This window comes from Aethalodelphis obliquidens, unplaced genomic scaffold, assembly GCF_003676395.1.
Source record: "Aethalodelphis obliquidens isolate GAN/ISIS:26980383/991018 unplaced genomic scaffold, ASM367639v1 scaffold81, whole genome shotgun sequence".
NCBI classification, from domain to species: domain Eukaryota; kingdom Metazoa; phylum Chordata; class Mammalia; order Artiodactyla; family Delphinidae; genus Aethalodelphis; species Aethalodelphis obliquidens.
In genome coordinates, this window is record NW_020838025.1 from 5,053,299 (window position 1) to 5,065,570 (window position 12,272).

Consider the following 12,272-nt stretch of genomic DNA (forward strand, 5'->3'; position numbering starts at 1 on the left):
AATTTCAAAATCTTACTATAAAGTTACAGTAATCAAAACAATGTGGTACAGGCATAAGGATAGACATATAGGCCAAAGGAATAGAATTGAGAGTCCAAAAAATCAACCTATACTTCTATGGCCAATTGATTTTCAATAAAGGTACCAAAATCATTCAATGAGGAAATAATATTATACTTTCTTCAACAAGTGGTAATGGAACAACTGTATACCACATGCAGAACAATGAAGTTGTACCCATAAACTCACACTATATGCAAAAATTAACTCAAAATAGTTCAATGACCTAAATATAAGAGCTAAAATGATAAAACTCTTAGAAGAAAACATAAGAATAAATCGCCATAACCTTGGATTCCACAATGGATTCTTAGATATGAAACCAAAAGCATGAGCAACGAAAATAAACTGAGCTTCTTCAAAATTTAAAACTTTTATTTATCAATGGATATTATTAAGAAAGTGAAAAAACAACCCACAAAATGCAAGAAAATATCGGCAAATCATACGTCTGATAAGGGTCTAGTATCCAGAATACATAAAAACACTTACAACTCAATAATAAAAAGACAAACAACCCAACTTAAACATGGGCAAAAAATCTGAATAGACATTTCCACAAAGAAGATATACAAATGGCCAAACCACCACATAAAAAGATGTTCAACATCATCAGTTACTAGGGAAATGCAAATCAAAACCACAGTGAGATATCACCTCATCGTGACACAAGGATAGCAACAGCATTAATTTTTTTTTTTTTTTTTTTACTGAAAAAGAACAAGTGTTGGTGACAATGAAGAGAAATTGGAACACTAGTACATTGTCGGTAGGAATGTAAAATGATTCAGCCACTATGGAAAACAGTTTGGAAAGTCCTCAAAAAGCTAAACATAGGATTACCATATGATCCAACAATTCCACTCCTTATATATACCCAAAAGAAATGAAAACTGGGACTCAGAAAAACCCTTGTAAACCAATGTTCAGGGCAACAATATTCACAATAGCCAAAGAATGGAACGAAACCAAATGCCCTTCAACAGATGAATGGATAAAGTCTGGTGTATACATACAATAAAATTATTTAGCTGTAAAAAGGAAGAAGTATTCATACATACAATAACGTAGCTTGCAACAACATTGCAGAACCTCGAAAACATTATGCAAGTGAAAGAAGCCAGATGCTAAAGTTCACATATTGTATGATTCCATTTATATGAGATTTCCAGAATAAGTGAGATATCCAGTAAATCCATAGAAACAGAAAGCAAATTAGTGCTGCCAGGGGCTGGGGGCAGCAGAGAATGTTGAATAGGTATGGATGGGGTTTTAGTTTTGAGTGATAAAAATGTTTTGGAACTAGACAGAAGTGGTGGTTGCACAGCACTGTGATTTACTAAATGCCACCCAATTATTCACTTTAAAATTGTTAATTTTATGCTGTATGAATTTCGCCTCAAAAAATTTTAAGCAATTAATATTTATAATACATGTTATGTAAATGTATAAATTACAAGCACAGTTCTTCCTTTTTGAAGGTCAAACATGTAAATTACAAGCACATTAATTAGGCAAATAAACTACTCTTCATATTTAATGAGTTGTTTTACATCTAAGCAAAGTAGAAATTCAACTCCTACTCTCTTATGACTTGATTTAGAAATATTCACCTATCATCAGGTGGGATTACTTCCCCTTATTGCCTCTAAAAGTTTAACTGGATATCTTGATCATTAGAAAATGAGCCTGGGGCTTCCCTGGTGGCGCAGTGGTTGAGAGTCCGCCTGCCGATGCAGGGGACACGGGTTCGTGCCCCGATCTGGGAAGATCCCACATGCCGCGGAGCGGCTGGGCCCGTGAGCCAAGGCCGCTGACCCTGCGCGTCCCGAGCCTGTGCTCCGCAGCGGGAGAGGCCACAGCAGTGAGAGGCCCGCGTGCCGCAAAAAAAAAAAAAAGAAAGAAAAAGAAAATGAGCCTGAACTAGAGTCATATTCAATCAATTAAACTTCGACAGATTTCTAGCCCCTCAGAAATGATTCTAAATCATAATTCTCGTATCTGACTGGAAGCTCTCTCATTTCAATAAGCAGAATACCCCATATTTTCAGTTGTCTTCTCAATTTACATTAATGTGGCTGTGAACATATAAATGTTTTAATGTCCAAATATTTCATGGTTACTGATACCCTAAAACCACAAAATTAACACTGTTCCTCAGACTTTGTATTTCAGAGTTAAAAGACAGATTTCCTCAAGCAGGACTACACAGTTGAAATAACTGGAAATAACATAAGTATCTTCCTCATGGATCGTTCTCTTAAAGGGAATGTAAAGGTAGATATAAAAATGCCTGATCAGGACTTCCCTGGTGGTGCAGTGGTTAAGAGTCCGCCTGCCAATGGCGAGGACACGGGTTTGATCCCCGGTCCGGGAAGATCCCACATCTTCCTGCACAGAGCAACTAAGCCCGTGCGCCACCAACTACTGAGCCCGCGCACCTAGAGCCCGAGGTCCACAACAAAAGAAGCCACTGCAATCAGAAGCCCGTGCACCACAATGAAGAATAGCCCCCGCTCGCCACAACTACAGGAAGCCCGCGCGCAGCAACGAAGACCCAACGCAGCTAAAAATAAATAAAATTTTTTTAAAAAGCCTGATCATGTTACTCCCTGCATAAAATTCCTTAACAGATTATACAATTTTCATAATAAAGTTCAAAACTAAATTGTGACTTAAACTGTCTCTGCCTATGTCTCCAGCTTTGTCCCTTGCCATTCCTCCTTAGTCTTTCTTCTCTAATCACTTGAACTTTCTTTTCTGTCAGCCTCTCATTATGTGCCTTCTCTGTGCCACCGCGGTGTAACAAAACGTTTAACTTGTTCATCACTCCTTGAAGTTAGGGACCATACAGTTTCAGATTGGGTATACTCAGCACCTAGCACAATAATCAAAGGCTGTTGTAAAATTAAAGTATGAAAGTATGGACAACTGGTAAGATCCATTACTGGGGTCTAAAATACTGTGGCTTATTTTTCCTTCATAATGGCAAAAGGGGAAACTACATATTAGGTTATATTTTGCTTTATTTTTTAAAATTACAAGGTAGTCTTATTAGTAAATAACATCAAATAGATAACATTAATTTTGTAGACATTTTTTAAACATCTAATTTGTTAACTAAAAGCATAAATTTAGTCTGATTATTATTCAATGGAAGCTCATGATCAGCTCTGTTTTGTCTACATTAGTAAAGTGAAACTGCAATAGACATTTTGTAAGTCTTAAAAGACTTTTTTAACAGGAAAATTCCTCATTTTACAAATGAGGAAATGAACTGAGAGGTTGAGTTATTCATGCAAAGTCACACAGCTAATTATTGGGCAAGTTGGGGAACACCCAGATACCCAGATTCCCTTAATGGTGATGCTTTCAGCTACAATATAACCTTATTTCCACTTCAACCTCAAGCCATGCACTGCAATTCATAGCACACTTCTCTTTCTTCCTACCCTCAATCTAGTGAGGACATGAGCCCTTAATACTTGTTACATTTAACTGATTTCTTTATCTTTAAGATCTGGCCCTTGCCTTAACACAACTTTCTTCTCTCCATTATAAATATTTAATGAGTACCTACATTTGCTGAATATTAAATATATCTAAGTCATTTCATTGGGAAAAGGGTAAATAGGGAGACATACATGAGTCAGAATGATATAGTCCCTTCCTTTAAAGTGCTCTACAAAATTAGTTACAATCTGGTATAGTACTCTTATTGTTATCTGTTTAGAATTGTGATTTTATAAATACATAGTATAAGAAAAATCTAATTACTTTCCACTATTAAAATAAACCTTGGGCTTCCCTGGTGGCGCAGTGGTTAAGAACCCGCCTGCCAATGCAGGGGACACAGGTTCGAGCCCTGGTCCGGGAAGATCCCATATGTCGTGGAGCTACTAAGCCCGTGTGCTACAACTACTGAGCCTACGCTCTAGAACCCGTGAGCCACAACCACTCAGCCCACATGCCACAACTACTGAAGCCCGCGCGCCTAGAGCCTGTGCTCCGCAACAAGAGAAGCCACTGCAATGAGAAGCTCGCGCACCACAACAAAGAGGAGCCCCCACTCGCTGCAACTAGAGAAAGACCGCGCGCAGCAACAAAGACCCAACACAGCCAAAAATAAATAAGTAAATTTATTAAAAAATAAAATAAACCTTATTTCTCTCACTAGAAAATAAGTTCCATGAGGGCAAGGATTTTGTTTTTTGTTGTTGTTCACTAATGTAGTCTGCATGCCTAGAACAGTGCCTGACATAGAAAATACTTAATAAATATTTGTTGAGTGAAGAATGCTATAGAAAAACGTGTAAGTAGTAGAATCTAAGTAACATTTCCAACAATGGTGTGACAGATGACAGAATATGTAAACCTTCCTTGTCCTAATGCTTGTGTCTAATATCCAATTTTTTATTTGATTGGTCATCATCATCATTTTACAGAATGAGGAAACAAGCCAGAGAACGGGTGGCACAAGGATTCAGTCATAGAATCTCTATTCTTCCTACCACACCTTCTCCTCTCATCCTTTGAGGTTCTTCTCCCACAGTCTCAGCTATAAGTAAAATACAATCTATCTAGGTCACCTCTTCACTGCTGCCCCATAACAAGCACACAGACTCTCTGGTTTTAAAAGTTACCCTATTAATCAATTCAGGGTAACAAAGGGGATGACACAAATAAAAACTCTGGAGACGTTCCAACAATTCAACATTCAACATGTGTGTTTAAATGTCTGGCACTGTATAAAAATCACAGCGTCTTTCCAAGTTCTTAATGTGAGAATCCCTAGGCTCCAATTTACTGGCTCTCTTTTGAAATAATAAATGGGAGGTTTGCTAGGTTTCCAAAATTTTCCCTCCCCACTACCATATTCCTGTCCTCCCAGGAATATGTTAAAGGGAAAAATAGTGGATATAACCCTATCAAGTAAGAAATCTGCATTTCTGAGGACCTTCTGGAGTCCCATCCTTCCTGTGAAACTTTGACCCACAGGGGGATGACTGCTTTAGACCATTTCCTCACCATGTGAGCAATTGGTCTCTTACCTTTTTATGGAATACACAGAGCTCCCACCTTCCATCTTACATTTCCAAACATCTGAACAAACCCTCTGGTCCAAAACCAAAGACTGTATCATAAATCCTTCTCCTAAATCCCCTTCCACCAACATCTGTTTTTCATCATAATATCCTCCCCAAAATAAGGCCCATACTTACGTCATTTCACAATGTCAATGTTAACATTTCTCAATTCTATACCCTTTACAACAATCCCACCATCATTACTTCCTGCCTCAACCAGCCTAGATTGTAATTAAACTCCACGACATTCCCACCTCTAGGCTTCCACTCCTTCACTGGACTTAGTTCCAGATTAATATTTATAAGGAGGGGTTCTTCTCAAGTAAGAATCAGGTACAAAATTCTTAACCTGGTTCCTTTAAGTATTCCTGTAATCTTTATCCATCTACCTTTATCAGCCTGTTCCTTAAACATACTACCTTGGCAAACATCCTCTGCTTTCCTATTTCTATACCTTTGCTTCAGCAGTGTCCTGAGGTTAAAATCTTCTCCCATCCTCCTCTAGTTGCTAACAAATTTTCCAAATGGCCACATCCTCAGTATGAAAGGAAAAAGGCTGAGGCATATGATTTATTGAACACATATTCTGTCTAGGGCCTTACAAATTATCCTTATCCCCACAAAAATATAATGGCTTAATACTATATTTTTGAGGAAGGAGTTGAGGAACCCAAGGGCCAAAGGAGCTCACCCCAGGTCATCCACATCAGCAAGTAAAGAAACCAAAATAACCCCATAGTATTCTGTATTTTTAAATAAAACATGATACAAGACAGGCTTTATAGTCAAGATGCCTAGGTTCAAATTCCAGTTGCTCCACTAACCACCTGTGTGAACTCAAAAAGTTATGTATTTTCGATGCCTTCATTTCCCCATCTATAAAAAGAGGATTACAAGACAATATTAAGTGCTTAGAACTGTTTGGCCTATAGTAAACAATCAATGTTAGTTATTATGTCTGTTATTGTTATCTATGTACTATGATATGTAAACTGACAATACCAATTATATGTTCTCATTGTTCCTAAATTAACTTTTCTGTAAAAGGATTATAAAAACTTCGTATTTTTTTACATATGCTTAGTAAATATTTGCAGAATACATGAATTTTTAAACAATGATTACCCACGATGCTCTAATTAAAAGAAATGTCTATTAATTCTGTTTCTTCTTTTGAGAAAACTAACAATGCTTACTTTCTTCCCTTTTTTATGTCATGTGAAACTACTACGTGCAGTACCATATGGTAGTAATATGTCAAACAGTACAAAATACTATTTTGATCTGAACTCATTTTGACTTCTGCTAAACATTCCCAGATTTTAAAATGTCCAAAATCATACTTTTTACTTAAACGCCAACCGTTTTCAGGTCATACCAACATGAAGTAAGCATACCACGATATTTGACCAAGCCATTTCATTTCATACATCTTTATGGCAAAAACTATAAAACATAAAATGCCTTCCTATCCAATTTAGTTCGAAGAGATAAACCTATCATTCCCTTAGTCCTGCCCTTACTTTGCTAAAATTAGTGTCTGAAAAACTTCTGATAGGGCTTCCCTGGTGGTGCAGTGGTTAAGAATCCACCTGCCAATGCAGGGGACACGGGTTCGATCCCTGGTCTGGAAAGATCCCACATGCTGTGGGGCAACTAAGCCCACACACTGCAACTACTGAGCCTGCGCTCTAGAGCCCGCGAGCCACAACTACTGAGCCCACATGCCTAGAGCCCGTGCTCCACAACAAAAGAAGCCACCGCAATGAGAAGCCCAAGTACCGCAACAAAGGACAGCCCCCGCTCGCTGCAACTAGAGAAAGCCCACGCGCAGCAACGAAGACCCTACGCAGCCAAAAATAAATAAATAAAATAAAATAAAACCAAAAAAACCTATCATTTAATACCTTGTTCACCCTTGGCAAAATCTTGATTAAAAAAGCAGGCAAGATGGCAATCAAATATTTAAAAAAAAAAAAAACTTCTGATAAATCTATGTTATTCTGGGATGCAGAAAAATATCAAAGGAAGGGTGCTGAATGCTAATAACAGTTTAGGCCCCTGTAAAATGTGTGAGAGAAATGAGCTTTAAACAAGGATAGATGAGAACTTACTCCAAATCCTTCAATATTAAACCCTGCAAATTAACATTTTTGTCCACATGATTTACTATTACACATGGAGACATGAAGCTGCTGGCTTCAAATAAAGGGAGAGATAAAAAATATATTATTAAATCAGTTGTCATTCCTGACACAGAGAGAAATAACTGGGCTTCTAGCCAAACATTTCCAAAAATCAACAACAACAAAAACAACTACTTTGAGGCTTAACTATGTAAACAGACATATTTTATTTCAATTAATTCTTACACTTCTTCCCTTATTTACAGGTAATATCACAGAATTAGTAACTGGCAGAGCTGAAGGGTGAACCCGGCCTGACTCCCAAATTCAGGATACAGTGTTTTGCCATAATCCACAATGATATGGTATACATTTACATCTTCCTCTTCACACTCATATATTCTTTTTAAAAACCTGAAACAAAAGCTTCATGAAATAATATTTACTCTTACTCCATAGGATATTCTCTGATATTTTTTTCTTTCTTTCTAATGTGAATGCCAATGCACTAAATTGATTCCCAAATCCCCATGGGCCCTGCACGACACTTCTTACCTCCTGTTTAAAGTTCTTTTAAACTGCTACCACAGTCCAGTTTTGCTACTCTGAAGTGGAGCTAATCTCCTCGACCCATTAAAATTTGTCCTTAAATAGATTAAATCCTTGAAAGCCCTTCCTTAAACCTTGAATTGATGTTTCTCTAACTAGAACTCTTCGGCGGCACACCCATCTTAGCTATTTATATTGTATCGAAAACTGCAGATGTTCTCCTTGGAGAACAACAGATTATTGTTGAAAGGAATGCATCAGTTTTCACTGTTCCTGCTGCATCACTGACAAGAGTTGACAAGTGTGGGGCAGCAACACTGGACCTGAGCAGCTGCCCACGGTGCTGAAACTGAAGATGAAACGATAGTTTTGGAGATATACTATTGCCAGATTAGGACAAAGTGCAGGAATTTACCAAAACGCTGGCAGAGAACACTCAGTGGCTGCCACCAAATACGCGTGAGTGCTTGTGGGATCGCTTGGCTTCGGTGTCGATCCACTCCCTCTCCGGGACAGAGTTCTTTTATCAGTGCGGGTCAACTCAATAAGGGAGAGCTTCCAGCTTTAAGGGGGCAGGGACGCGGTATCTGTCCCTAAGAGAGTCACGTCCCACCTTCTATCCAGCTTCCGGGGTGGGGGTGGGGGGAGGTAAGAAAGAAAGGAGGCGCCTGCCCTCTTTTTTCCAAAAACTAAAGAGTTCCCCCAACTAAAGTCGAGCAACTTCGCCCGGGGACGCTGCGGCAAGTGCTGGACCAAGAGAAGCCCTCCGAACGTCTTCCCAGGTTCCAGCCACCTCAAGAGGGGAATGTAAGAAGCAAAACGAATAACCCAACAACTTCAGATATACACAAACTCATGGGGTGGGAATGCAAGGGGAACTCGGCCCTCCGAGAGCAGGGCTTTTTATTTTACCTTTTGCAAAAAAAAAAAAACACCTAGTTTCTTCCGCGCCCAGCCTGGGGAGGAGCAGCCAAGAGCTCAGCGGCGGAGCCGCCTCGGAGCTCCAGGGCCGGAGAGGGGGTGTGTTCTCTCGGCCAGGCCCCACGGGGAACAACCCGCCGCCCGGCCGCCGCGACGCGGGAGAGGCTCTTACCTGGAAGCCTGACCCCGCAACACAAATACGCTCGCCAGCCGCGTCGCTGCGGGAGAAGTCCCTACCGCGACTTCATGATTGAATCTCCTCACCGACCCCCACTGCCTGGAGTCGGAGCACGAACGACAACACCGAGGAGAGGCGGAAGTCCCGCCCCGCGCGCCTCATTGGTCCGCACCCGAAGGTAGAGGAAAGCCATTGGGCCACAGAGCTGCTCGCTAAGGCTCCTTCCCAGTCTCACGCCGGGTCTAGCTGCTTGCTCAGGTCCAGCTCGGAGAGATGTCCAGTCCGCGGAGTCGCGTTCTTGGCCTCGTGACCGGTCCTTTCTGGAAGGGAAGGGCAGGGCAGGGCAGGGTGGGGCGGGCTTCTGGAGCGAGGCTGAAGGATCTGCTTTTGGCGGGGAAAGGGGTATGATGGCTGAGGGGATTGGCTGTGGAATACTGCCGCCTGCCGTGTGCCCCACAGGAGTGGAGGCCGTGGGGTCAGAAGGGGATCGGACCGAGAGGCCAGAGCTAGCTGGCCTAGCCCGTTCTGGCTGTTGGGCCGAAGCATCCCGAGGCCCAGCTGGCGGGCTACCCCTCGGCGGGCCTGGCTTTGGCGTCGTCTCGCCGCTTTCCTGCACCGCACTCACCCGACCCGCAGAAGAGGTGAGGACGAGGCCTCATCCCTTCCGCACCTTGTCCAGGCGGAGATCGAGATGGATGGGGCCAAGGCCAACGCCTTAAAGTCCGAGTCGCGTTGTTAGAGGTGCGAGCAGCCCGAGCGCTGAACACTAGTTCCCCGACGCCTGAGTGGGACCCGTGCCGACGTCAGCACTCTGGGCCTGACACGCGCGCGCCATCCCCTAGACTCAGCAAAAGTCAAACAGTGTGATTAAACCCTAGGTCAGCCTTTTAAAACCCTTGCATCCTTTAATGAACCAAAAAATCTCGTTCCCTACCGCCTTTCTGGTAAGACCTCCGCACCCCAGGTATTCCAATTTCAAACCAAGCTACTTTTAAACTTAAATTACCCGGAGTGGAACATCCATACTGATTAACCAGTTACCAACTAAAAATTTTAAAGAGGTAATGTGGCTTACTGCAAAGATTACAAAGAGTTATGAACTAGAATGTCAGGAAACCTAGATTCTGGCCCTGCTTCTGCTTCAAAATAAGGCGCCTTTAAGAGCCCACTACAGGCTTCACATCCTTCAACCTCATCTTTTAGACAAAGGAGCGACAGGAAGCTATCACTTAGAACACCTGTAGAATACGCTTGGCTGTAACTTGTAACCTTGACTGATCTGGGGAGACCTGAGGAATAGGAAGAAGACTCCCTATTGTGTATCCTTCTGTGCCTTTAGAATTTTAAGCCTATTACCTACTCAAAATTTAAATACAAAAAAACTTTAAATCAAATTACACTAAAATAAGTAAAGGCCATCAAAGGTACTTTCCTATTCTGTGTATCCTTTGACTATATATTCTATATATCCTTAGACTTTCATTAGTTGTAAAGATAGTCAATACTTAATACAGTCCTGCCTTCAAGAGAGTCATAAGTAAAAGTCAGAATTGGGAATATTACTATGAAGGCTAGTGTAAGCATAGTTAGAATATCTCTATAAGCATTGCTTCATTAAATTATCTGAAATTGGCTTTATATTAAATCAGAGGTTTCTTGCATGACATTGAAAAAAGTAAAATATAACGTCCACATTTTACAGGTTAAAAAAAAAAGTTTTGTTCATTCCTTAAATAAAAACATGTTGAGTACGGAACATTTTAATCTGACTTTATTCTGCTCTTCAGATCACAATAGGTATAGTTCTTTCAGTTACAAACAAGGTAATGTGTTATTTGTACTGCATTTAGGCAGAAGAATTGTGCTACACCCTGCAGAAGCATTTATTCTCCCCACTGTGATGAATGAAGTCAAACCGAAAGAAAACAGATTGGGAAAATGTATTAATTTTTTTTAAGTAGGTTAGACAGTAAGGTTGATAGACATCTTAACTATGGTTTTCAAGAGCATGAAGGGTTAATATGGCACATGATACTAATAGCCACTAACTATCTCCTTGGAAAGACAAAAGAAAATTAGGACTTTGTGTCTGACAGTTTTTTATTTTTTATATCCTCCTAAAAGTACAAATAGCATATAAAATTGTAGAATTTCCTACCTCCAATATATTGTAAGACAGCAACAACAACTAAAAAGACAAGACACCCAATTACCTAATTGTCTAAAATGGTTTAGAAGTAGTTTTCCCTGAATAATGAAAAGAATGCAGGCAGTTTCTTTAATCACTGAGATCAACTAGAGACATTAAAATTACTCTAGGCATTATTATATTTAGAACCAGAATAAAGTAATTTTAGACAGATAAAACGATAGTTTCATTTTGAAAAGAAAAAAATAAAATTATTACTGTGAAAAAGAAGAAACAGAATCCATAAAGAATCCATAGGAATCCATATATGTATGGAATACACACATTTGAAAAAGTACTAAACAGAACTTCTAAAAATTGTCTCAGGGAATTTTTGGCCGAAGATTAGAAAGTCTCCCATTTCTTTACCAAATTCTAAGTTAATGAATAAATTCATCTTGTAAGAAAATAAGTGAAAAGTTCAGAACACACAAAAAAAGATATCAAAAGGATTTTTCAACAACGTTTAAGGAATTGAGAAAGGTCAGACCAAAAAAACAAACAAAAGAAGTTCTGTTTAAGTCTAAATGCCTTAAAAAATGACCTGGTCACTGTTTCCCTTGAGATGAGTTGCTTCCCAGTCTTATATATAAAATGACTGACATACAATTTCAACTTTTCCTTTCTTATTTGGTTCACTGAGAAGCAGTCTCACTCTATTTGCTTACAAAGTTATTACAAAATAAGCATGCAGAAATTCAGATGACATAATGTAATATAAAGATGTAAGAACTCAGGAATGTGGATCAAGACAGTCATTTTGGGAAACAATTTGGCATTATCTGAAAAGGCTGGAAAATAACATTTTCTATGACATAGCAATTCCCATACAGGAATATACCCTAAAGAAACAAAAAATAAATTCATAACTAGTTACATTGTAGTGAAATTTAAAGAAGATCAAAGAAAAACAGAAGTTCTTAAATAAACAAAGAAAAATAAAATACAAAGGAATGGCAGCTGACTTCTCAATAGCCACAAAAGAAACTAGGAGTCAATGAAATATCTTCAAATACTAAAATAAAATAATTGCAATTGTCAACCTAGAATTTGTGCCAAGTTAAGCTACCATTTAAAAGTGAAGGCAAAATGACATTTTCAGAGGAAAAACAGCATTTATTCCTAAGACACTTTTATTGAAAGAACTTCTAAAGGATGTCTTC

The 12,272-nt window shown here is 39.5% G+C and overlaps 1 protein-coding gene across 4 annotated transcripts in view; it reads right to left on the bottom strand.

Moving 5' to 3' along the window:
• The window catches only part of RNF13 (ring finger protein 13), a 137,961-nt gene extending 128,781 nt beyond the window's left edge, over positions 1 to 9,180 (bottom strand). The window contains exon 1 of one of the 4 annotated variants that reach the window (XM_027092842.1): positions 8,916 to 9,180. The gene's annotated coding sequence lies outside the window, so the exon portion shown is untranslated. The remainder of the gene's footprint in view (positions 1 to 8,915) is intronic. The other 3 variants (XM_027092839.1, XM_027092841.1, XM_027092840.1) reach the window with 3 other exon arrangements.
• Positions 9,181 to 12,272: the final 3,092 nt, after the last annotated feature.